The 26,773-nt window shown below is 41.6% G+C and overlaps 1 pseudogene; it reads left to right on the top strand.

Moving 5' to 3' along the window:
* The first annotated feature begins 493 nt into the window (after positions 1-493).
* LOC102932441 lies at positions 494-16,503 on the top strand (annotated as a pseudogene).
* The last annotated feature ends 10,270 nt before the right edge of the window (positions 16,504-26,773 follow it).

Genomic DNA, 26,773 nt, shown 5'->3' with positions numbered 1-26,773 from the left:
GTGCTTTTAGAGCCTTATATTCACAACTACTTACAAAAGAAGGAGAAAAAGAAAAATTCAAATTAGCACCAAGAACTTGGGAGCTGTGAAGAGCTTCAGAATGAAAACAGAGGATTACTGGTGGAAGATGGCCAAGTCATTAAGAGGTGGGCAAGGTTTTATGAGAAATTGCTCAGTGAAGAAAATTTGAGGAAACCATTGAGGAAAGCCTGTGGAAGCAACAGCCTCACAAGACCTATCACCATGGTGGAGACACAAACAGCGCTGAAGTTGCTGGAACATGGGAAGGCCAGTGCAACTGGACAGTGTACCATTGGAGGCATTTAAAGCATTGGATCATGAGGGAGTGGTGGTGATAAACTTCTTCCACTTAATTCTCTATATTAGAAAAATGCCAGACAAATGGAGGAAGAGCACATTGGTCCCTATCTTTAAGCATAAAGGGGATGTGCAAGAATGTAGTAACAACTGACTCATCAAGTTAATGAGTCACATGATTAAATGGCTGAAAAGAATTACTGAGAAAAGACTCCACGAGGAACTGGAGCATCAAGTAATCAACAACCAAATCGGGTTTATGCCAGGAAGGTCAACATTGAATGCAGCGTTTGCAGCCCGAATATTGCAGGAGAAATATAGGGAGAAATGCAAAGAATTGGATTTAGAGTTTGTGGACTTAAAGATGATTTATGACAGAGTTCCTAGAAAACTGATAATGGTGGTGCCTGCGGTCACACAATCTGCCGGTGACAGATGTTCAGACTATAGCACAACAGTAGTGAGAAGCACTGCGGCTATAGTGAGTCATTCACTGTGACAGTATGTCTGCACCAAGGATCAGCTTTAAGCCCATTCCTATCTGTGAATGTAATGGACACCTTGACTCAAAGGATCAGGAGAGAGGCTCTATGAAGCAGGTTTTCCACCATGGACGTTATGTTGTCCCACACAGATAAATATGAACTGGAAAGGTCATCTAGTACAATGGAGGGCTGCATGAGGAAAAAATGGTTTATAAGTCAGTTGACAAAAGACAGAATAGATGCTATGCTTCACTGAGAGGGACAACGAGAAGCCAGTAAAACTAGATGATATCGAGTTAAAGTATGTGCAACAATTCAGATACCTAGGTTCAGTGTTGAGCTTTGGTGGGAATACGGATGCAGATATTAGGAGACACATGAAGAGCACTTGGTAACAAACGGAGGGAGTTAGCATATTCTGGCAGAGGATTTCTGACAAATAAACTAAAAAGCAAAGCATATAAGACTACGATGAGGCCAGCTCTGACATAAGGGTCAAAGAACTAGCCAGTGAGGAAGAGAGAAGAACAACTACTTCATGCTGTTGAAATGAGAATGCTCAAGTGGATGCTGGGTAAGACAATACCTGATAGGCTATGCAATGAGACAGTACAACTGCAGGTAGACACCATCACAGAAAAGGTGAGGGAGCATTGACTGAGATGGCTGGGTCTTTGGGACAACAAGATGCGGGATATACTGGCCAGCTTGTCCCATGATTACTAGCTCTTGTACTATGACCATGAGGAAGTCTCAGAAAAAGGAGGGTGGAGACACTGAAGGAGGATATGAAGAAGGGTGGTGTCAGCTGGGAAGACGCACTTGACAAGAACACTTTGAGATGAAGAAAAAGAGTTGCTGACACCAATTGATGGGATCAGGCAAACACTAAAGAAGGAGGAGGTAGTCTTCATTTTAAATCTGACACGCTTTTATTGTTCAAACAACTATTTGGCTCTGAAAGCAGCCTTTTGCTTTTAACAAATCTTTGAAGCAAGAACGAAAAATGTTTGGGCCCAATTCTTCTCTGAGTTACACAATGGAGAGCAGAATTCAGATTGACTGCACCAGAGTTATTCTGTAGTTACCCTGAATCAATGTCAGTATAACTGACGACAGCAGATTTTGACTCTGATTTTATGTGATAAGACCCAAAAGCTATGAAAGAAGAAAGCAATTGTTTGAATGCACATTTTTAATTATTGGAAGTTTTGACATTTAAACATACTTGGCAGTAGTTTTGATAGCTTTCTGCAATATTTTTTACTAGTTTTGCATGCTACTGTGGGTAAAGGCCAAAATCTGCCTTTACTACATCCTGTGCAACTTCTTCAACATCAAAAATGAGAGATGGAGAATACTATAGTCTGGAGAAAAAGAAAACATACTTCTGATCTTGGAATCGTATCACCAGCCTTACCTGCACATCTACATCTGTTGGTGGATTCTTTGTTTTATTACATTTTACCATGTATAGCTCACATTAATAGATACGCCAGCAATCTATTAGAAATAATAATACAATAACCTTTTACCTGCCAATTTATTAGCGAACAGATCACGCTTTAGCCTTCAGCCCCAGAGGGTTTTAAACGTTTATTCTAGTTGGAAACTCTGACAGTCAGGCTTTTTCTGAAAAGGGATCACTTTATTGTACTGAAAGATTTAAGTTTTAAACAATTTAAGTACTCTGTGTTTTCCCCTTCAGAACACGTGGTGGCATGTTGGCAGTGCTGTGAGTTATGACTGTGTTTAATAATACCATTGACATCCAACTCCAGCTGTCTGGGAATCAAATTGAAGAAAGCACGGCTAGATATTTTTACGATGTATGATGCGTAACCCACAACACACCAGGCCGATAAGAGGGCTATGGATGGCATCCAGCAAAAACTGTTTTTACAGCTATTTCAGAACTTCAGCTGTCATCCAGGTTTTTCAAATTCTATTTTCTTTTGATCACACAAAAGCAGCATTCCTGTAGGCAGAGCTCTGCGTGTTCTATTCCATTCTGCAGCTAATAGCCAGGAAATAAAATTGAGAATGTAAATGAATAATCCTCCCCAGTTATGATGCTTGACCTGGCTTGAACTCATCTGTCGGCAGTAAACATGGGGAGAAACGTTGCAGTCCTTATAGGAAATCAGTAAGGCCTTATGCACTAGCAAATCATGACAGCTCCACGTTCATGACTCACAGTAAAAGTGAATGAGAAGGTAGACGGCAGCTTTGGGCCGGAGAATTACACTGGGATTCAGAGTTCAAAGTAAGCTATCCCAAAAACATTTTTCCCAGAAATAGCAGTTGTAGAAATATCACCAGAAGCCAGGAGTTCCCCAGCACTAACAATGTTTCTTTGAAACTGGCTTGCAATTTTCAAATTCTGGGTGCATTGCTGGCTCACCTGAGATGAGGCTGAAAATGAAAATTGCTCTCCCACTTCAGTTTCCTTGTAGACACCACAGAATAGCAGAGGAAGTAAATGATAACAGTTTTCAAGTACATAAAAGGTTGTTACAAGGAGGAGGGAGAAAAATTGTTCTTCTTAACCACTGAGGATAGGACAAGAGAAATGGGCTTAAATTGCAGCAAGGGAGGTTTAGGTTGGACATTAGGAAAAACTTCCTAACTGTCCGAGTGGTTAAACACTGGAATAAATAGCCTAGGGAGGTTGTGGAATCTCCATCATTGGGGATTTTTAAGAGTAGATGAGACAAACACCTGTCAGGGATGGTCTAGATAATACTTAGTCCTGCCATGGGTGCAGGGGACTGGACTAGATGACCTCTCAAGGTCCCTTCCAGTCCTATGATTCTATGATTTGCCTATTCAGTCTCTATGACTCACTAAATTTCCTCCAGATGCTCCTCAGCCAGTTTTATCCCACACTAATTTTACACTCTTGTGAGAGTGTTCTTGGCTAATATTGGTCCTGTTTCTAGAGTTCCACTGAAGTCAATGGAGTTACGTTGGTTTAAAATTAGTGTCAGATCAGAATTAGACCTATTGTAAGCACTCTATCTGCCCAAGGTGCAGAATGGGAACAACTCTTCTGTAGTAACATTTACAGGAGACCAATTAGAACCACTAATGCAAACAAACAATTACATGAAGAAATCATAACACAATCTAAAATACCTAAATCATATCCATAGACATCAGACACAGCTATATTAAAATTGATCTTCAGTTTGCAGGATGTGTTACGCAAGATGAGAACTCCACTGAGAGACCAGTTAGTCCCCAGTCAGTCCCAATCTGTGGAAAGTCTGCAAAATGACAAGATGTCTTTCTGAAAGAAAAGTTCAACCCCAAGTTATTGATCTCGATGCAGGAATAACTTATCACCTTTGTTAATCAGAAGGTCAGACTAAGTTGTCAGAATTGTTCATCTTCTGGCCTTAAAATCTGTGAATCATCACACTGCTTTTTGCTTCACCTCCACCAGTCACAATTCATCAGCAGTTTCCTAATTCCCTTCATTTCCTCAATGTCAACAAGGGAAAATGCAGCACTTAATGACATAATGGCAACCCCCCTTTAGAACGCTAATCCCACTTAGAGAGCAAGAAAAAGAAAAATGATCGACAAATTGATTGAACGATTGAAATTTGGAATGAGTGTGCAGCTGAAAGGATTCACCATAGCTTTGCCTCCTCCCTTTCTCCAGGGTGTAATGAAACTTCCTCAGCTTTGACCATAACTCCTCCCCCAGATGCCGTTATGGAACTGTGGCCGTACTAGAGCGTAGGATTCCCCTGGCGAGGAATACTGAGAACAGTCCATGTCCCTGTTAGTTACCGATGTGTTAAGCCAATTCTGCTCTTTCTCCTCAAGCAATTCACAAACGTAGTGCCCATCACACAAACCCACCTTTCTATCTGAGCTCCCTTCACTGCGTTAGTTTGAAAATAAAAGGAGAAAAGAACAATCATATATGCCATTTCAGTTATTTTTAAATGAGGTGAATACCCTCGTATTTACTCAAGAAAACCTATGCACTCTTACCACAATGTTCAAATTTGGGGCCACATCCCTCAGTCTGGTACAAGTGCTTTGGTGCTCACCACTGATGGATTCTGAGTATAGATTCATGCATATCTCTGGGAAGATCAATCCAGTGACCACTGTTATCTCACCTCCTCTCTGCGGCTCAAGTAGGGAGTCTGATATGGGGCAAGGGACTTAACAGAGTTGCCTCTATGCTGAACTGAAATTTACACCAGGGGACCTGAGCAACACTCAATGGCACCAGGATCAGGAGAGTAGAAAGGCGAGTATGGTGTTGCTCAATGCGGAACACTTCTTGCTGATGCACATTGATTTATCTTAGTCAACTAATATGCTGTCTGGCCACTCTACACATAGTCTCCATTCTTTCCAGGATAGTCAGTTGTCTGGCTGATGGGAAGGATGTGGGGCATCAGAAGGAAATAGAGTGAGAAAACGGTGAGGGGCCGGGGTGCCACAGGGTGATGGGTCCCTTTAAAGGGAGATGCAGCCAGCCACATCTGTGCCACAATTAATTAGCTGCTTCCCAGCCTGACGGTGTGGGACTAAGGTGCATCAGGTGATAGTTAATGGACACTTGAGCCTTTTAAAAAGGGCTGCGTGGAAGGCTCTGAGTCAGGGTCTCAAAGAGGCTGGGTAGTCAGGGGAATCAGACACAGGTAGTGTGCCCAATCCCAGAACAAGAAAGTCTCTCACAGATAGTCCAGAAAGGGGCTGGGAACAGGTCCCAGAAGGCAGCTTTTTCATTTGATGGGACTCCTTAGTTGGACTTCTTGCACCCTGGAAGGGCTTAGGTTTGTGTGTGACTTGACCAGATGATTAAGCCACATCTCCAGCCCCAACCAGTGTGTGGAGAGCTGAGGAGACCCACCTTGGGGAAAGAAACTGAGGCAGGGAGTGGCAGCAGTCCCACACTCAGCCAGCAGATGGGGCTACAGAGCAGGCAGGGAGACAAAGAATAGGGTCAGGAGAGCAATCCAAGACTATTCACCATCATGGACCCTTCTCTAAGCAGCACAGATTGTCCATCCCTAATGTGTCAGTTTTAGCAAAGCAGAACTATAAGTGTTACAAATTCCATTAGCCTAGAAGGAGGCAGCCGGTGTCAAGTGGAGTGCCCCAGGGGTCAGTCCTGGGGCCGGTTTTGTTCAATATCTTCATAAATGATCTGGAGGATGGTGTGGATTGCACCCTCAGCAAATTTGCGGATGATACTAAACTAGGAGGAGTGGTAGATACGCTGGAGGGCAGGGATAGGATACAGAGGGACCTAGACAAATTGGAGGATTGGGCCAAAAGAAATCTGATGAGGTTCAATAAGGATAAGTGCAGGGTCCTGCACTTAGGATGGAAGAACCCAATGCACCGCTACAGACTAGGGACCGAATGGCTAGGCAGCAGTTCTGCGGAAAAGGACCTAGGGGTGACAGTGGACGAGAAGCTGGATATGAGTCAGCAGTGTGCCCTTGTTGCCAAGAAGGCCAATGGCATTTTGGGATGTATAAGTAGGGGCATAGCGAGCAGATCGAGGGACGTGATCGTTCCCCTCTATTCGACATTGGTGAGGCCTCATCTGGAGTACTGTGTCCAGTTTTGGGCCCCACACTACAAGAAGGATGTGGATAAATTGGAGAGAGTCCAGCGAAGGGCAACAAAAATGATTAGGGGTCTGGAACACATGACTTATGAGGAGAGGCTGAGGGAACTGGGATTGTTTAGTCTGCAGAAGAGAAGAATGAGGGGGGATTTGATAGCTGCTTTCAACTACCTGAGAGGTGGTTCCAGAGAGGATGGTTCTAGACTATTCTCAGTGGTAGAAGAGGACAGGACAAGGAGTAATGGTCTCAAGTTGCAGTGGGGGAGGTTTAGGTTGGATATTAGGAAAAACTTTTTCACTAGCAGGGTGGTGAAACACTGGAATGTGTTACCTAGGGAGGTGGTAGAATCTCCTTCCTTAGAAGTTTTTAAGGTCAGGCTTGACAAAGCCCTGGCTGGGACGATTTAATTGGGGATTGGGTCCTGCTTTGAGCAGGGGGTTGGACTAGATGACCTCCTGAGGTCCCTTCCAACCCTGATATTCTATGATTCTATGTTATGTCCTTATACTTGGGGCATGTATTTGGGAAAAATACAGAGCCAATGGCAGAAAGTGTCTCATTCTTGGTCTCTTTGAAATAAATACATGTGATAAGTCTTCATACATTCATACACCAACAGCCCAGTCATGCTCATCAAGCTTGAAATAGCACCTGTCCAGCCAAATCAAATATTTCATTTGAAAAGCAACTTTCTCTTTTTCAAAGGCACTAGGAGAAGTTCTGGTGAAGACCAGAACTTCCATAGCTAAGACTGAGGGTTTCATTCATTATTCAATTCACCTGCCATATTTGGTAAAAACCCTTATTGCTTTATTCCCTTGGTCTATCTACCAAGGGAATAAAGTGGTAATGAAATAGGGACTTTGAGTCTTAAGTAAATGGCTCAGCCATGCCAAGTGTAAGTATACACTTTGGTTTCAAGTACATTTCATCATTTGTATTTGGTGAGAGCACCTTGTCACCCTGGGAATATTCAGGTGGCAGCACTGCAGAAAAATGCTGCAATTTTTCTTTAAAGCTCCTCCCCTGTCAAAATAAATCTTGCCAACATGTTGTACAAAGCAATTTCACTGCCTCCAATAGGCTAGCTCCTAACAAGGTCATTAGTGTCCTGCAACTTCTCCTTCAAGAACAAGGTGCTCTCAAGTCATTCGATGTCAGGGTGCAAAATCAGAAGTGATCTTTCTCCTCCATGAATTCTGTGTTTTCACTTTCCTCGGTGCTGTGGTTATGACAGCATAAGAGGGTAGCATGGGGTTTTCAAAAGTCCTCAGCATTGCCCTGATATTACTCCCTATTAAGTCAATGGGAAATTTACCTATAGCTTCACGGAGAGCAGCATTAGGGCAACTCTGAGTGCTTTTGAAATCCCACACTCAAAGCCTTGTCATACATACATACATACAGGCTTTAAAAGGCTCATGTGGTTTCTGTAGTGTTTTACTGTAATGAGAAAATAAGAAGGTGTATGGCGATTTAAAACGACAGCTGTTTTTCTGTATAATAATACTTCATGTTTCCATAGCTCCTTTCATCAGATGAGCTCAAACTGCTTCATAAGCACTAGTGGAGTCTCACAAACGCCCGCCTGAGGTAGCTAAGCATTATTATATCCATTTTATACTTAAGGAAACGGGGGCACAGACGAGGAAGGGGACCTGTCCAAGTCATGTAGCCAAGTTGGTGGTTCAGTTAGGACCAGAATGCAGGAGTCCTGAACCCCTGTCCATTGCTCTAGCCACTGTAGGCTACACTCCTACAAAATAACTTGTGATCGTATGAAACACATGAACAGTACAGGGAGATACAGAACACTGGCTTGCTTTGCTTTGCAGCTTCTCTGTTATAGCAAAGCAAATGTGTATTGCTTATACACTGGACGCATTTATGCTTTCTCCTTTAGGTAACTATTTAGTAATCATTGAACTATAAGTTACATATTTGAATCTCGAGGCTGGGGAGTTACCAGGTTGGCTTAAATGACTATTTGCTTTTCCCTCTCTACTTTTTGTTTATACAATACCCTGAGGCAACATGACAGGCAGACAGAGTCAATACTTCTCTTCTTGAGTTGTGTGTACAGCAGCCAAGCTGGTATATACGTTTACCTTGCTCTTCAAAAAGAAATGAAGGAACTAGAAGGTTGTTTCATTCACTAGCTCTTCAGTAGTTGGGATGAATTATACTATAGTGCTGTATGTGTCCAATGCATTTCTAAACAATAGCTATCCCAGAAAGGTACTGTATGCGGTCTGCTGTGACACCAGACAAAATGCATCACCAACTACTTTTGACAGGAAGTACAAAATAAAAAGATCTGCTTCTATTAGTGAATAAGGGCCTGTCCACAGTCTGGTCTTCAGAATCTCCATGAATGGCCAAATGTTAACTGAAGTGGGAGAACAGCTTTGAATTTTGTGCTACAGAAAAGCTTCAAAAAAAAGAAGAAAAAAAAAAAAAAAAGGAAATCCAAGCATTCTCTCTCTCTCTCACACACACACACACACGGGAAGTGGGGGATATGCTCAATAGTGAATAAAGTAAGATGTGTAGTCTTTATTGGAGTCCCATGTACAAATTCAGGTGCTCAGATATCATGATAACAGACACAGTAGAACAAGCTGAATAGAAGGGAGGTTCTATGTTTTGTTGAAGATCCAAACAGATCTTTTCCAGTGGTCTCCCCTCCCCCCGCCCCCAGAAAAAGAGGGGACAAGCACCTCTATCTTTCAGCCATTTGTCCACTGAAAAAATACAAGCATTCTACCTATCTACTTGTCTGAGAGCCCATATTGCCCCGTTACTGTAATATCCGAATGCCAATAGCTTCCAGGGCAAATCCTAGACCTGGAGGTTATTTTGTACTTAGTTAGACCAAGTCCCAGTGATTATTGGGTAAAGTCCCCGAGGCTGATAAATATTTAGAATTAGTAAAGTGGCTTCAAGAAGTTTTGCAAACTTGGTCCAAAACCTTCCCACATCACGTGCAAACACTTCTTATAGCCCCCTTGCCGTTTTTTACAGTGTTATGTATTTATTGTATTAATCAGAGTTGTGTTTGTATAGAATTTTTAAGTATTCTGTACCTTGTTGGGAAATTTTGACCTTGTGTGATTAAATTAATTTAACTTCCTCCCCATTAAAAAATTAAATAGCAGCATGAATTCACTCAACAGCACTCAGTATGAAGAAAGAATAATTTCATTATCAGTCCACAGAAACTGCACTTCTAATATGATTATTCTGAGACCTCATAAACAATGTTGAAAACCACACACCACCATCATTTCAGTTAAAGTTCAACTTTCTCAAACTATTGTTCTTCCACTGTCTGTGTAGAAATAACAAGTCACAGATGCTCTTAAATGCTTGTTCATTTTATTTTCTCTGAAGTTCATTTTCCAAGCCATTGTTTAATTGGACAGCTACGTTCTATCCTGTTTTATTCATATGAAACAAGTCAATTAAACTGTATAACAGAGAAATGAGATTGGGTTTTGCAGAGGCTAAATACACTTACATGTCACTTGTGGAGATGTATGTGCCAACCTGACGTTAGTTACCAATTGATCATCAATTAGTGTTAAAGCTAGTGGGTATTTGGCCATATCACAAAGTTCCCAGAATAGTTTAGCTAACCAGACAGTGTGACCTAGATCTAAAGGTAGTTTCATAGTAGCTAGAACAGAGGAATCAAGATGGAATTCCTAAGTTTTATTCCCAGCTCTGCCACTAACTTGCTGAGTTACCATGGAAAGGTCACAAACCTATCAGAGTATGTCTACACTACAACATAAGCCCATGCTTGAATCTGGGCTCAGGCTTAACTCCCCTTGCATCTACACTGCAACTGCGCTAACCCAGGGTCTCATGACCCTGCAGGGATGGAGGGTCCAAGCTTGAGCTAAGCTGGGACCAAGGGTCTAAGTCCTATTGCTTTGTAGTGTAGACGCAGCCAGCTGTCAGAAGTATACCCTATTCCATGGGAAAACTTCCATAGTCCTCTCTATCCCAACAATCTGCAATCTACTCTGTTGAAAACCCCTTTGCAAACAGCAGCAGCTCAGGTCAGCATTAACCTATTCTCTTCTGATCACTGATCTGCAAGCACATGGTCAGTGAACCTCCTGGGTTTGCAATGGAGAGAAAACTGATCAAGCCTTTGCAAAGTGAGCTGCTGCCTGATACTGCCTCCCCTGCCCGTTAGTAAAGTTTTCCCACACTGCGCCATGGTCTTACGCCTAGAGCAGCTAGGTGAAGGTGGGGGCACTAGGGACTCTGGGATATGGTTATTCTGACTCAGATCCATGCACTGCAGTGTGGACACCACAGCATGGGTTAGAAAAGTCTTAACATGGGATTAAAATATCATGTAGATGCTCAAGCCCAGGGTTCCCTCACATGGGTCAGCTGGCTCGAGCCCCACGAACCCTGGGCTTTACATTGCAGTGTAGACATACCCTCAGTCAACCCATTGTAAAGTCAGTGCAACAGTCTTTAACTACTCTCTCACAGGGTTGCTATGACACACTGTCAATTGTTTTTAAAGCGCTTTGAGAGCTACTGCTAAAAGATGCAATATGAAGGGGTACATACAAACTAAAAGAGCTTCATGGAGATCTCAATCTTTCCCATTTACAAGCAATGCATTCACCCATGAACTGTTTAAAAACTGAAAACTATATATTGTACTGTGTCCAGGGAATAGCATCCTTTGTTATATTTGGTGTGGATAAGTCAACAGGATGCAGACAGCACAGCTCTCTAGTTATTTTTATTTGCAAGAAGCACACCGTGGAATTAAGTAAGTGTTATGCTAGTCCCTGTTATATGCAGTAATGTACACCACATACACAAAATTACAGCGTGGGATAGGGGAAGAGCCAGTCTGAACAAGAGACAAAAGACTAAGTGGGCGGGGGGGAAACCAACCAAGACATTTAAAATAAAACTTCTAAAGCCTCTTTGAATTGTAACATCTTGAGTAAAGAAAAGCCTGAATTATGTAAAAGCTGTCAGGGAGCCAACATCTGGCCAAGCTAAGATTGTTTTGTAAGCAGGCAGTTTTCACTCCGCCTGCAGACCTGTGTCCAGCCGTGGAGAGAATAATGAAGCTGAAGATGTACATAGTCCCTGGCTGCCCGAAGGATACCCTGGGCTTCGAGTGAAAATTTTCTGTCATTTGATCTCCTAAAACAGCCAGCTGAGATGAGTTATGTTCCCCCTGCCAGGAACCTCGAAAGAATTGTTCAAACCATGTGCTCATTCCTGCTGAATTGGAAACAAATGCCATGGCTTCACTGGCAGGCTTTGAAATCAAATTCTCTCCAGCTCTTCCCAAAGTTCTTAGGAGGAAACAAAAAACGCTTTCCTGTGTCTGCCACTTGAGTCTCTGGAGAAACCGCCTTCCCCTCCATTGCAGTCTTGGGGTGGGGGTGGGGGGGGAGATGAAGAGGGATGGGGGCAATCTGTCATTCCAGAAAGCCACATCACAAACTTGTCCCATGTGTTAACTATCTTCTGTTTGCTGCCATTAGGCCTTGCCATTGCCAGCACCAATGGGAGTCATTTAATTGGGTCCAGAGTGCTGCAGAATAACTAGGCCATTCAGGATGGCACAAAGCCAACTGCTGCTTCTCCCAGCTTTTTTTTTTAAAGAGGAAAAAAATCCCAGCCTTTGGCCATCCCCTGCTCTTGCTCACCTGTAAACCCCATAGCAGAGTTTAATACATTAGAGAAAATATATGCTTTATGAAACTCACTTCGGCACAAATAGAGACTTTTTTAAAAGGCAAAAAAAAATCTGCCAAGTAGGTTTAGGATCAGTCTAACTCAACTCCAAAGGCCTAGAGTTTACTCTGGAAAGATGAAGCAACAGCAGTGGCAAATTAGGTTGAATGGCTCAAAATAAGGGAAGGACGCTGTGGTGTGTGTGGTTGTGAGTTTATATGCAACACATCAGCGCACAGCAGAGAAAGAAAAGGGTCTTGAAGGCCATACTCTTAGCAACCAGAGCAGTGTCTGGTATGATTTAAATTTTATTCCAGACTTCATAAAAAGCCACAGTTGGTTCCTGTTAAGTCAACAACAGTTGAATCACTTCTCAGATATTTAACTTTAGTAGTATCCTTGATGACATCTCTGCATGTGTGCTTTATTTCTAAATGCCTGGCTGCCTTCCCCCCAACTCCCTTCCCCAAAAGAATCTTCTGCATATACAGAGATTTATAATTTCACAGCTATATCACTGCAAATCTAACACTCACCTGTTGAATAACTTACCCACCATATTAAAGACATATGCTCAATTTTCTTATTTGACTTCTAGTTTTCATTTCCTAGAGAGATGCTGCTAGAGATCCAAAACAAAACTGTACAACAGCAGTATAGCACACAACCACTAGCTGGCATAAATAATATGCATATTCACTTCATAATATTTACTAATCTAATACAAACATAAAAGCAACAGATTTCATTTGGACTAAAATGTATGACATTTCCCCCCCCCCCCATCCGATTCTTTTTATCGGCTTTATTCCTTGTTCCTGTACAAGTTCTACATCACCATGTTAGGCGTACAAGGTTTTGTTTTGATAGCGCATTTTAACTAATCCATGCAAACCTCTTTTTTGTCGTGCTCCCTGAATATTTACTGCAGAGACAAAAAAGAATGTCCTACTCAACACTAGGGTCTCTGGCAAGACTTTCAAAGAATTCTGTACAAGCCATGGGAAGAATTTCCTTTTAGGCAATACACATGAGCCCAGCAGAAATGTGCCACAGCATGGCGGGAGGCTGATGCTATGTCTACATTTATGGCAGCAGGTAGAGTGCATACTCCTACTAGTTGCGTGTGCAGTGTATCAATAGCAGAGTAGACTGTGTGAGGTGCTACTTAGACAAGTAAAAGCGTGCCAGAACCTTAGGGTACATACCCTACATGGCTTTCTACTTGCCCGAACACCCCCATCTAGCGTCCTGCTGCCAGAACCTTTCCCCATTGCAGTGAAAGATTCTGGCAGTAGGGAAGCAGTAGAGAACAGGGTCTGCTAGATCCCCACTGCTGGAGACTGTCCCTGCTGCCTCTCCCTGCTGCCTCTCCCCTGCCAGAGCCTCTCACTGTGGAGTATAGCTACACCCACAGATCCTGACTTTTCAAATGGCTGGGGATGCTCCACCCCGGCTCTGCCCCAGACCCCGCCCCCACTCCACCCCTTCCCTCAAGGCCCTACCCCAGCCCCACCTCTTCCCAACCAGTTCCCCCGAGCATGCCTTATCTCTGCTCTTCCCCGCTCCCTCCCAGCATGCTGTGAAACAGCTGTTTGAGGCAGGCAGGAGGCACAGATCTGTGAGGTGGCTGGCAGACAGTGGCGTATTATCACCTAGGCCAACAAGGCCTAGGGTGGCAAATTTTTAATAGCAGCATCAGTGACGCGCACCGCGATTCTACCAATCATAGCGCATATTGAAACCACCCATGACGGGGCGCTGCGATGCAACGCCATTTAGTAAAGAACATGCTCGCGACAATCCTAAGCATTAACAATATGACCGGAAGGAAGAAATTAAGTGGTTCTCAGTTAAAAAAAAAATGCTATACAAAAGAAAGGGAAAATGAAATGATAGCAAAAATGCACAAAATGGATTCCTTTGTTGTATCAGTGCTGACAGTGAGACAGAAAAAATACTTGAAAGTAGTAGTGAAGTAAAAATATTGGTGTGGATATTGAAAATATTGATGTGATTAAAGTACATATTGAACCTAAGGAAGAAATTCCGGCTGCGGTTAGTGTTGAAGAAAATGCTCCAAATACTAGCATATCAGAGACTACCGGGAATCATGTTGATCTGGATATCTTTGACAATACTGCAGAGATTTGTGAATCATGTCAATCAGACATTGAAATATCTACCATAAATGATGACCCGGCCCAACGGATATTGAATGATGCTACAATTGAGTATTTATCAATGCATGGTATTAAACAAAATATTGATAGATTTTACTAACTCAAAAAAGACAATATACTGATAAAATGCGTGTTCTAACAAAAAATGTATTTGAACGACACCTTTTAAATGGTGAAGTAAAGCCACAGCAATATCTTGTATATTTGGAGAGCAAAAGGAGCTGTGTTTTGTGCCCCATGTCGATTATTCGGAGGGATCTCTAGTCTGGCAATGAGTGGATACCATGACTGGAAAAACATATCAGCTTGACTACGTGAACGTGAAAATTCGACTGAACATAAAACGTGTACTGACAATGGTGAAGAGAGGCGAGAGATCTGGACGAATTGATACGAATTTAAAATTTCAAATGGAAGAAATGGACATTATTTATTGGAGAAATGTGTTGAGAGGATTGTAGCAATGGTAAAGAAACTGTCAAGCAGAGGACTTGCATTAGAAGTAAGGTGGAAAAATTTGGATCACCTTATAACGGCAGTTACATGATGGCCCTTGAGCTTGTTGTAGAATTCGATCCATTTCTAGCAAATCACATTGCACATTACGGAAATGAAGGACGAGGTAACGTATCTTATCTGTCATCCTATATATGTAATGAATTTATAAAATTGATGGTGTCAAATGTGATCTCAAATATTAAAGTAAAAGCAGCCAAATATTTCCCAGTAAGCGTTGACTCAACTCTGCCATCTCATGTTGATCAATTGGCTTTTATAATGAGATATGTAAATGATGATAGCATACCAGTAGAGAGGTTTCTTTGTTTTTTTACCAAATACTGGCCACAAATTGGAACAGTTAGCTGATGCTGTACTTTCCACTTTGAATCGTTATGGATTAGATATCACAAACTGCTGTGGCCAGTCATATGACAATGCCACTAACATGTCTGGTGTATATAGCAGGTTGCAAGCAAGAATAAAGAATATAAATCCTTATGCTGTGTATGTGCCTTGCTCTGCTCATTCTTTAAATCTGGTTGGAGTATGTGCAGCAGAAAGTTGTCAAGAAGCATGTTCATTGTGCTCAGCTGTCCAACATCTTTATTCATTTTTTTTCTGCCTCTACTCACCGGTGGGAGATTTTATTATCTAATTTGAAGCCAGGCAGTAAAGTAATAAAAAGACTTTGAGACTCGATGGTCATCGAGTGGAAGCTTGTCATAATTTGAGTGAAAATTGGAAAGCTATAATTAAACCCTTAAATACAATAAAGGAAGATGCTACTGAAAAACCGGTTACACATAATGAAGCTGCAGGCCAGCAGTGAAAACTCCATTGACTTGAGACGCCTGTTATGGCTGTATTTTGGAGCTCACTCTTGAAAAGATTTCATATAAACTAGCCAAAAACTGCAAAAAATGTTTATATTGATATACAGACAGTTGTAGAACTCTACAACTCACTAATAGGATACATTAATTCTATACGGAACTTGTTTGATATGTACGAAGAGACAGCCAGAGAAAATATCTGAAATTGAAGACTACGAATTTGACACAAGGCGAAAAAGAAAGCGTAAACTTCAATCTGATGAGACACGCGAAGTTGAAGTGGAAATGTGTGGTAGAGATTAAATTTAAAGTAGATACCTTTTTAACAAATACTAGACCTTGTATGCTCCGAATTAAAACGCAGAAGTAATGTGTATCAAGAAATTTATGGCAGATTTCAGTTTCTCTCTAACATTACCAATACTTCTTTACAGGTCATGCTAAAAAATTACGGCTATGCTACCAAGGAGATTTAGAAGAATCATTCATGAATGAGTGTCTACATTTTCGATCATATTTGAAAGGTGTAGAAATTCCTGATAATGAAAAGAAGTCGATTTTAAAATATTGCAGCTGTCTTCGAAATTGAAACATTCATTCAGTATATCCAAATATTGACATTGCCTTCCGAATGTTCGTTTGCACACCTGCTACAGACTGTTCAGCGGAACGCTCATTTTCGGCATTAAAAAGGGTGAAAAACTATTTGAGGGCTAATCTCAGTGAAAGAAAAGTAAACTCCCTTTCTCTCCTGACAATTGAAAAGGATCTAACAACTTCTCTGGATTATACAGAATGAATTAATAAGTTTGCTGCTCAAGGGTGTAGGTGTAAACAAATGTAATTACTACTACTCACATACTTTTATTGTATCTACATAAAATTTAAAAAATTATATACACACACACACTGGACCCCCGCTTGAACGTGGGCTTTTGGATCCATGTGCAGTCCCGTGCTATAAGTGAAATCGCGCTATACAGATGTGCGTTCAAGCGAGGGTCCGCTGTACTTGTCATTTTCTTCATAATAAAACTTGTAAATGTTCAGTTATTTTAATATTAGATTCATTTTAGTTCAAATGAATTTTTAAAAAAACGGAACAAAGTTCATGTGCTGGGGGCACCAATTATTTCAGGGCCTAGGGGCAGCAAAATCATTAATCCACCTCTGCCGGCAGGTGGGAGGCACCGAGGGTTGGACAGGAGCTGATGGGTGTGGAGCACCCACCGGCAGCCCCCCTACCATTTTTCCCCTTTGATGCTCCAGCCCTGGAGCATCCACGTAGTCGGCACCTATGGCTACACACGCACAGCGTGGACACAGCCTGCTTTTCGTTGTGGTGTGTAGCTACGTGTACCCTACACATTATTGCCAGTGCAGACAAGGCCTTAGTCTGTCATTTTGTTTTTCTATAAAACATCTAATCTGTCTCTGAATCTGGGTTCTTACCCATCTCATCCATACATAAAAGCTAGTAACTCAGTTTGCAAGCATTCAGGAAAGTCAAGGATTCTAAGGACAAGTGAGTTGGTTGTTTACAAATGGATTCGTGCATCCCCATGTGCACAAAGGAAGAAAAGGGCAAAAGGAGATGGTGTTCCTCTGCAATCACATGCAAGGGGTGGGCACAACAGAAATCAACAGGAGTTATATTTGTGTGTTTGAAAACAGAACTCTTAGCAGCAAGTTAAAGTGAGGGAAAGACCCAAAAAAACCCCACACACCACATAGTTCTGCATTCTTTTGGAATCCAGTGGGCAGCTGTATCTCTTTGAAATTCAGTGTTTGTGCTCTCAGGAGTGATAGCAAATCAAGGCAAGACTTACCAAAGGAAGAAAGCATCAGGAACACCCTACCCCACCCACACACTTAGAGCTAGGCAAATGCTTCACAACATTTTCCTTAGCTCTTCACTCTAATTGTATTCATACCCCTTCTGTGTTCTCTTCAAATACTCTAGGAGTTTACTGGCAGGAAAAAAAGAGATACAAATCTGAAATTCACTTTTGGGAGTAACTGCAACAGTTCAAACTAGAGGTCTGATACTAAGACTTGTACTCAACTAGCCAGGAAAGAAATGTACACATAGGTCACATGCTACAACCAAAACAGCTTGATTTTCAAATCAAAAACTTCTCAGGGATAAGCAACAGAGAAAAATTAGTCTCAGGAATTATTCAACAAGTAATTTCAAACAAGCACATTTAGGAATAATCAGCCTGTGGTTGTTTGTGGATTTTTTTTTTTAAAAAGGCAACGTTTATTGAATAAATTTTACAAGTTATTTGTCCACTTCTATCCAGACAATTTCTGCTATTTAGAAAACCAAATAATTTATATTTATATTATAAATGGAGGTAAAATGGTGAGTTTTGCTGTTTACCTCAAAAAGGAAAGCCTGGCACTCACACCATTTAACGGAGACACGGTCAATCACGGAGATACTTCTTTCACAGCTGAAATTGCCAGTAGACTTATTGGAGCCACATTATACTGCAAACACCAGAGAGTCTTTCACTTCAGAGATGCCTTTGTAACACTGCCGTTACCAGGACTTATGCTGCTTACTCCATGGATCTAGTAGTTATTTCTGCAGGTCACTGCATTCAGGAATCATTTCAACAGTTTAAGAGCAGGTTGTCCAAGCAGCACATTAAATAAAAAATAAATAAATAAAAAGATCTGTAGGTCAGATCAAGCTTCTGTTCTGTGATAAATTTATGCTCTGAAAATTCAGAGTCCGCTTTCTGCACACTGCTGGATTGGAATGCATGCCCCCTTCTAAAGTCAAAACCAAAAGTCACGTTCACTGAAAAGGTTCAAGTGTTCCATTCAAAACATATTTTGATAGTGGAATATTTTAATACGAAATCACGAATCCTATGTTTATGGTTTTCAAAATCCCTTCAATACATGTAGCTCTTCCCAATATGAACCCTCAGTAACTTAAAACAAGAGTATTTTTATTTTTTAAAGAACTGAGAGAATTTAACAAACTCACCTAGTGAGCAACAAGGTCTCCTTTAAAAGAGCTGTACAAGCAAGTACCTGTGAGCCCAATTCAAGTTCAGGTAAGGTCAAAAGAACAAACATTTAAAGGTTGCATTCAGTACTCATAAAAGTAAAGACTCAGATTATAAAATATCAGAGGGTGTTACACAAAGTAACAATTCCTACCAGTCCATCACCAGTATTACGAGTTTATATAGATAGAGATGGGAGAGGGGGAGGGGAAGAGAAGAGAGGTGGGGAAATTGTGAACTTTAAGTACTTTTTTTTCCCCCGTTTACACCTAAAACTGTTTTGTCACTCAATTAACACCACCGCTCAGACTGACTGATTCAGAGAGAAAACAAGTGACAATGTCAAATTGAAAAGGAGTACTTGTGGCACCTTAGAGACTAACAAATTTATTTTAGCATAAGCTTTCATGAGCTACAGCTCACTTCATCAGATGCATTCAGTGGGGAGATTATCTCCCCAATACAGTGGGGAGATTTATATACACAGAGAACGTGAAACAACCCCTCAGACAGAGACAAACACCTACAAGATCTCCATCAAGCATTCTTACAACTACAATACCCACCTGCTGAAGTGAAGAAACAGATTGACAGAGCCAGAAGACACTACTACAGGACAGGCCCAACAAAGAAAATAACAGAACGCCACTAGCCATCACCTTCAGCCCCCAACTAAAACCTCTCCAATGCATCATCAAGGATCTACAGCCTATCCTGAAGGACGACCCATCACTCTCACAGATCTTGGGAGACAGGCCAGTCCTCGCTTACAGACAGCCCCCCAACCTGAAGCAAATACTCACCAGCAACCACATACCCCACAACAGAACCACTAACCCAGGAACCTATCCTTCCAACAAAGCCCGTTGCCAACTGTGTCCACACATTTATTCAGGGGACACCATCATAGGGCCTAATCACATCAGCCACACTATCAGAGGCTCGTTCACCTGCACATCTACCAATGTGATATATGCCATCATGTGCCAGCAATGCCCCTCTGCCATGTACATTGGTCAAACTGGACAGTCTCTGCGTAAAAGAATAAATGGACACAAATCAGATGTCAAGAATTATAACATTCATAAACCAGTCAGAGAACACTTCAATCTCTCTGGTCACTCGATTACAGACCTAAAAGTCGCAATATTACAACAAAAAGTTCAAAAACAGACTCCAAGGAGAGACTGCTGAATTGGAATTAATTTGCAAACTGGATACAATTAACTTAGGCTTCAATAGAGACTGGGAGTGGATGTGTCATTACACAAAGTAAAACTATTTCCCCATGTTTATTCCCCCTTCCCCCCGCCCCCCCACACTGTTCCTCAGACGTTCTTGTCAACTGCTGGAAATGGCCCACCTTGATTATCACTACAAAAAGGTTCTCCCGCCCCCCTGATCCTCTGCTCTCCTGCTGGTATTAGCTCATCTTAAGTGATCACTCTCCTTACAGTGTGTATAACATCCATTGTTTCATGTTCTCTGTGTATATAAATCTCCCCACAGTATGCATCCGATGAAGTGAGCTGTAGCTCATGAAAGCTTATGCTCAAATAAATTGGTTAGTCTCTAAGGTGCCACAAGTACCCCTTTTCTTTTTGTGGATACAGACTAACACGGCTGCTACTCTGAAAAATGTCAAATTGAAATCTAGTCAAGTTCAAAATATAAATAAAATGTGGTGTCAGGCACTGCCCCTGCTCTTGAGTTCCCCTGCCAATTTTGTGGTTACACAATAGTTTCCCTACTTTAAAAAAAAAAACACACAAACAAAAACAAAAACAAAAACACACACGTTTATCACTGCTCTTTTCTTGTGTGACAGACCTACAAAAACAGGGGAAACTGACTCATCAGGAGAAACAGTGACTACACACAAAGTGCTGTCAGACGCACAAAGTAAACAATTTTTCTCAATTATAATCATTGTAGGGATTATTTGTAACAATAGAGGAGTTTTTTCAGACAGCAGTGTGATTTTTCAAGTGATTCAATGTGCTGTTCTTCATACATTCCTCCATGCCCCTGCTTTTCTCTTTCTCTGACTGACACTAGTTTGCCCTGGATAGACTTCACTCACATTCCAAGCAGCAACCATATTCAGAAGGAAATTATGTGGCACAATGATATTGTTCATACTGTTACGTTTTATTTCTTCATTTCCATTGACTGATTAGCAGTCTCTTGTTCCCCATCCACCATCACCTCCCCTTTCCCTTCCAACACTCCATGATTCTTTATTCTTGCCTCCAAAAAGATTTGGGACCCAGTTCTGTAAAGTCTTTCATGCTCAGGTGCACTCCAGATTCCATTTTCTACCAGAGCTCACGACATTTAATAGGAAGATGCAACACAGAAGCCCACAGACCAAGCTGGGCTCCAAATTCACCTTTACAAGAGGGTATGGAGGTAACAGTTGTTGTGGTGGGGTGATGGATCACTAGGCAGGGAAAGTTTGACCAACCATTCCATTATTTAAAAAAAAAAAAAACACCCACACAAACAGTTTAAGCAACCACTCATTGAACTAAAACCTGTTTAGCTCGGGGCTGGGGGGGGGGGGGAGGAAGAGAGAAAGAAGGGGGGGAAGAGGTTGAAATAATTTGTAATGGAAACCTCAAGGGTATATTTAAAACAATTATTTAAAACAGAGGGCTGTCTGCTGGAGGTGACCCTCAATAGAGGTTTCAGCGTATATTGAAACCAGGATGAACCAGTGCAGTCAGCCTGGAAATGCACAGTAATTTAGGCCACCCCTGATCCCCCTCTGCAGTGAATTTCTGAAACAGTGCACTGGAAGTCTGAAATCTACAGTAACCAGTAACCTCTTGAGAGGGGGAGCCCAGGATCCTTAAAAAAATCAGTGAGTCACACTGCAAATCTGTTAAACTTCCCCCTCTACTCCAGGTTGGTGCAGATGGGCTATTTCATTACCAAAAAGAGGCTCAAAGTGCCTAGAAACTAAGGAAAACTTTCCAAAAGACCCATGAAAAAGCTGGACTTACCCAGAGGCTCTGTTCATTTTCAGACTTTCTACACCAGTAAGTCCAATATAAGAATTAGCGGATAGTAAAGCAGTCAGTCATTGTTCCACATATTGCAATGAATACATACTAGCATTTACTGTCAATGATAGTATAGTCCATTCCAGGGTTGTTGCTGAACCCCCCCCCCCCCCCCCCCCCCCCCCCCCCCCCCCCCCCCCCCCCCCCCCCCCCCCCCCCCCCCCCCCCCCCCCCGGCCCTGCACAAAAAACAAAACACAAAACAAAAAAAACACACACACAACTTGTTAAAGGTCAAAAGTACAATTTTGCAGACATTGTGTTTGAAACCACGTGGTGACCTCAAGGAAAGTTATGAAGGGCTCATGCAATAGGGAATTCTCATTACTATTGCTCAAATATTGCCTTATCTTTGTGGGGGGGGGGGGGGAGGGAGGGAGAGGGGGAATTCAAGACGGATGGGGATTCTCTTTTTATTCCCTTTAATTTCCTTTAGGCTGTGTGAGAAAGTAAGAGTTGAAAACTCAATACAATACAGTATGTTTGGTTTTTTCCCCAAGTGTTGTATAGATATTCACCCATCACTACTCTATAAACTGAAGGGAATCTCAAGTATTGTAAAATTTCAGTTCAAGGGAAAACTTGGAAGTAGAAACATCAATTTCAGATTAGTTTGTGGATTTGGGGCCTCTACATTAAACAAAAAATATATATATTTTGAAGTTTCCCACAGAATAGGAATTTCAAAACTCTGGAAAAGTCTAAAAGACATTTCATTTGCTAGGAGCCCAGCCACCCTTGCTTCTGAGGACCTCCAAGCTTGAGGAAGCTCCCAGGGTTTCGAGGCTCCCTGCCTGGTTTCCTTAATAATTTAGTTGAGATCAGCACATTCCCATGGAACATTTCAATTGCAAGGAATCCCTATTTTCCAAAGAAAAGTGTTCCATCAGAAAATTGCAGCCAGTTCTAATGGCTATGTGGTTTGTTGAAATGCAGTTAACCTTTGGATTTGTCTTTCTTTCTGTTCAGGATTTGCCTATGAAAGCATGATTTTTCATAAATGTGTTTGTTATTAGCCATTTGTTTAACAAATAGCTTTTGTTTGCATGTGGGCTGATGGGTTCTTTCACTGTTCCTAGCAAGTACTCCAGCAATCACTATTCAATGCTCTGATTTGGCAGTGTGACTGGTTAATTAAGTCACAAGGTATAGTTTTGGTTCTCTGATTAGATGGCATAAGGCTAGAAGAAGTTCTTGCCCAAACATTTATGTGAACAAAATATAGCCACACAAAATTTCCCTGAACAGACAAAGGATATAAATATGATGCTGGCTCAATCTGAATTGCAGTTTGAGCCAGCACTTTTAAGATACTCCCCCACCACCACTATTTGCCCAGGTCTTCACACAACTGTCTGAAACCTTTTCACTGTGAATGGACCATGCAAGGCTCAATTTATGCAACTAATGCAAAGTGAACCTTGCAGGGTTCACACAGAGCTAATAAGCATCTGCAATTCTGTATGCTTATCTGAACCACATCCAAACTCTCCAGAGCTCATAAATCTATTAAATTGGGCTTGAACCCCCATGAGAATAAGCTCTCTTTAAAAGTTTCACATGATTCTTGCTGTCAGCCAGGCCAGAAGCACAGACTTTCTTCAGGATTCCCTCTTTGGCCCTGCCTGAAGCCAGGAAAGGTGCCGAAAGGCTTTCATTGCACCTTTGCTCCCAGAGTTATTCTGTTAACAGCCCTCCCTCCATGGATATCTTACAATGGCTCAGAATGCTTAACATCTTCAGCTTCCACAAATGGAGTGGCAATGAGGACATATGCCATGACAGCATTGCTTCCTTTTTGCTTTCCCACTGTACATTGTGTTCCTAAAGTGCTAAAGTCTTGAGATTGTTTAAACAGTCTCCCCTCTGCTTTGCCACTGGCTTAGTGATAATATTAATGTGGAAAAAATTTAACATAAAAAGTTAAACACCATCTTCTGATGTTAACTCAGGAATGCCACAAGAAAAAAAATTCCTTAGTAGATTTTTATTTTCTGGCACCACAAATGATGTCAACTTTTCACAAAATGGCTACCAAGACGACATTAAAAAAAAGTGGGGGTGGATTTAATGTAGTGTCTGATTTTGCAGGATTAATTCTACCCCAGAATGTTGTGCTCACAATTAATTAGTGACACAGTTCATAGCACTTACACATCCTGCCTGGGATTTTCAAAGGAACTTAATGGAATAGGTGCCAACACTATCGACTCCTTTTCAAATTTCAGATTCCTACTCTGGGTAGGGCTGACAATTAACTGAGGCTTCAAAAATTACAGATGCAGAATTAGAGACCACTTTTTTAATTAGATCCATTTCCAATTATGTTTTCAAGTTTATACAGGGCAAGAGGCATTGAGTGAGATGAGTAGTTTTCTTTCAATTAAAATTTAGTGTGAGAAGGAGTGTGGTCTAGTGACAGGCTGGCTTGAGAGTCAGAATTCCTAGATTCCTACATTCCCAGCTTTGCCTATCTCAAAGGATTGTGACAGAAACTCCCCTCAGGTTTGTGATGGGCTTTAATTAGCATTTGGAATGTATGTTAGAACCCTTGAAAGAAAAATAACAATAATCTGCTCTCAGATTGTCTAACTAATGACCTGGACTTTGGAACAGTAGTCTGTGATACATTAATAATCAGTTTTTATAGGATAATGAAGCTGTTTGTGAAGATGTCTGCGAAACCTAACAGACTTACAATCACATTTCAATAAGAAACTTCAGAGCAGATGTTTTGGAAACATTCCCAAGGGAGTATGTCATACTAGGAAACCCGTTCTGGATAATGTTATAAAATTGCTCACCTTAAGTCAGATGCCAAATCCTGCTTTATCAAATAACAATGCAGTGCATATTCTGGTGCCTGCCAAAAAACTGTTGAATGAAAGCCACAATTTCATCCCTTCTAGAGCAGAAATCAAAATGGTGTGATGTACCAATACAGTATATGGACAAATTAGATAGGATGTAACTTCTACCTCAATCTGTTCAAATATCTGGATACCATGAGCCAGATTCTGCCATCCTTACTCACTCTAAATAGTACCTTACTCCTTGAGCAATCCCATCGATTTCAGTAGGACTATTTGCAGAGTAGAGTATCACACAGTATGAGCAAAGAATCAGTCTGGGTTTGTACGATTAAAATTTGATGCTCCACATTCATTTTAAAAATAAAAATGACTACATTGCATGAAATCAGGTGTTTCATACAACAGCCCATAAATAAGTCAGAATAACTAAAAACCTCATTGGGGGCCAGAGTCCTCACCCTCTAAAAATCCAATAACCCCCATTAGAATAGGTCAAGGAAAAGCAGAACTCGGAACAATTCTCAGCAGTGTGTCTGCCAGGAAAGTGTCTGAGAAACATCAAATGTGCGTTCTGAGAGAGCTAGTAGTAAAAGCCAACAAAAAAATCCAAATTGCACTAAAAACCAAGTGTCTGGGACCTCTTCTTAGTTTTCAGAGTATTAAATACCCATAGAAAACACCGGGCAAAATTCTGCTGTCATTTACTCCTACTGCATTCCATCAATTTGCATGCAATTGCTCATGTACCACAGTGATGCATATCGCCAAAAAAAAAAAAAAAGTTAGCTAGAGACAACTTCAGTTAGCCTGGGAGGGTGTAAAAGAGCAGAACATGCCTCATTTTTTGACCTCTCAACACAAACAAGCTGCTGGACTGGCTACTTGAAGGTTAAATCAGAGTGTTATTCTGTTAATTTTCAATAAAGCAGGAGTAGATTAAGGTCATGCCTACACTTAAGCCACTACAGGTCTCTAGGCATAACACAAAGTTGCTCCACCCCCTACTTGGAAGGGCAGAGAGTCCCCTCCTGTCCTAGGAAGGCAGTGGCATGGGGTCCTCTCTCCTCCTTCCTCTCCCTAAACCCCACCTAGGGGAAGGGGCCCCTCCCTCATCTAGAAACAAGAGTGGGCCCTTTCTCCTCTCCCACCATCCCAGAGAGACAGCCCTGGCCTCTCCCAGTACCTACCCCACAACCAGAGTGTATCTGATGGGTGGGTGGGGCAGGCACAATACACTTTTCTCCTCCTGTCACAGCATCCTCTCCTGGGATAGTGGGGTGTGACCCCCACCTCACAGTTAACACTACATTCAAATGAATGATGCAGCTCACACCCCTCAGAGCTATTGTTTCAGGGTCTCTCTGCCTCAGTTATACCTGGGTCAAGTTTTCAAAGTTTTCCATTACTAGTTGGGCTAGAAACTTTGCTTTTTAAATAAAAAAAAAAAAGATTCTGATGTAATCATGTGAGTTGGGTCTGTAGACCCAGGCCTGAAGTGACACCACCTTAATCCAGTCCTGATTTAAAAATAAATTAGGACCTCTGTATGGCTCCCATATTTACAGAAATAATGGTATGAGGTTAGGGGGGAAATGGGATCTAAAAATGAACACTGATAGCAACCACAGTGTACTCATTATGTATTTTGTTTGAGATCTGGAAAATGTCAGATACTGACATTTAAGTAGGGTGGCCAGATAACAAGTGTGAAAAATCAGGGTGGGGGAGGTAATAGGAGCCTATATAAGAAAAAGGCCCCAAAATCGGGACATCTGATCACCCTACATTTAAGTGACTAGTTAGGATAACTCAACTTCTCCTTATGTCTCTGAAAACAAGAAACTCCACACACTGTTATTTGTTGAGCACTAATTCAAGTTAAGTACAAGGAAGGAAGTGAAAAAACAAAAGAGGGGAAGGTTTTTCTACTGCAATTTCTCTGACTGTTCAACTAAGTTACATAAGATACAATTCTAAATTCATAGGGGCAGATCCCGAACTGTGATCCAGCCCCTTTGTGTCACTCTGGCCATGCCGAGGGGACAGCTCACCCCTCATGAGGATTTTCCATGCTGGCAGATAGCTCTTTGTAAGCCATTACCAGCTGGCGTACTTTGCAGTTCCCTGATTCCGAGGTTTAGGAACAGCTCTAGTCAGCTCCTTTGCAGGTCCCCCTTTGTCTTGTGTTCACCAGAAAGTGAGAATCTG

This window comes from Chelonia mydas, chromosome 2 (genome assembly GCF_015237465.2).
Source record: "Chelonia mydas isolate rCheMyd1 chromosome 2, rCheMyd1.pri.v2, whole genome shotgun sequence".
In the NCBI taxonomy this organism is placed as follows: Eukaryota; Metazoa; Chordata; order Testudines; family Cheloniidae; genus Chelonia; species Chelonia mydas.
This window is presented reverse-complemented; position numbering and strand designations above follow the sequence as displayed.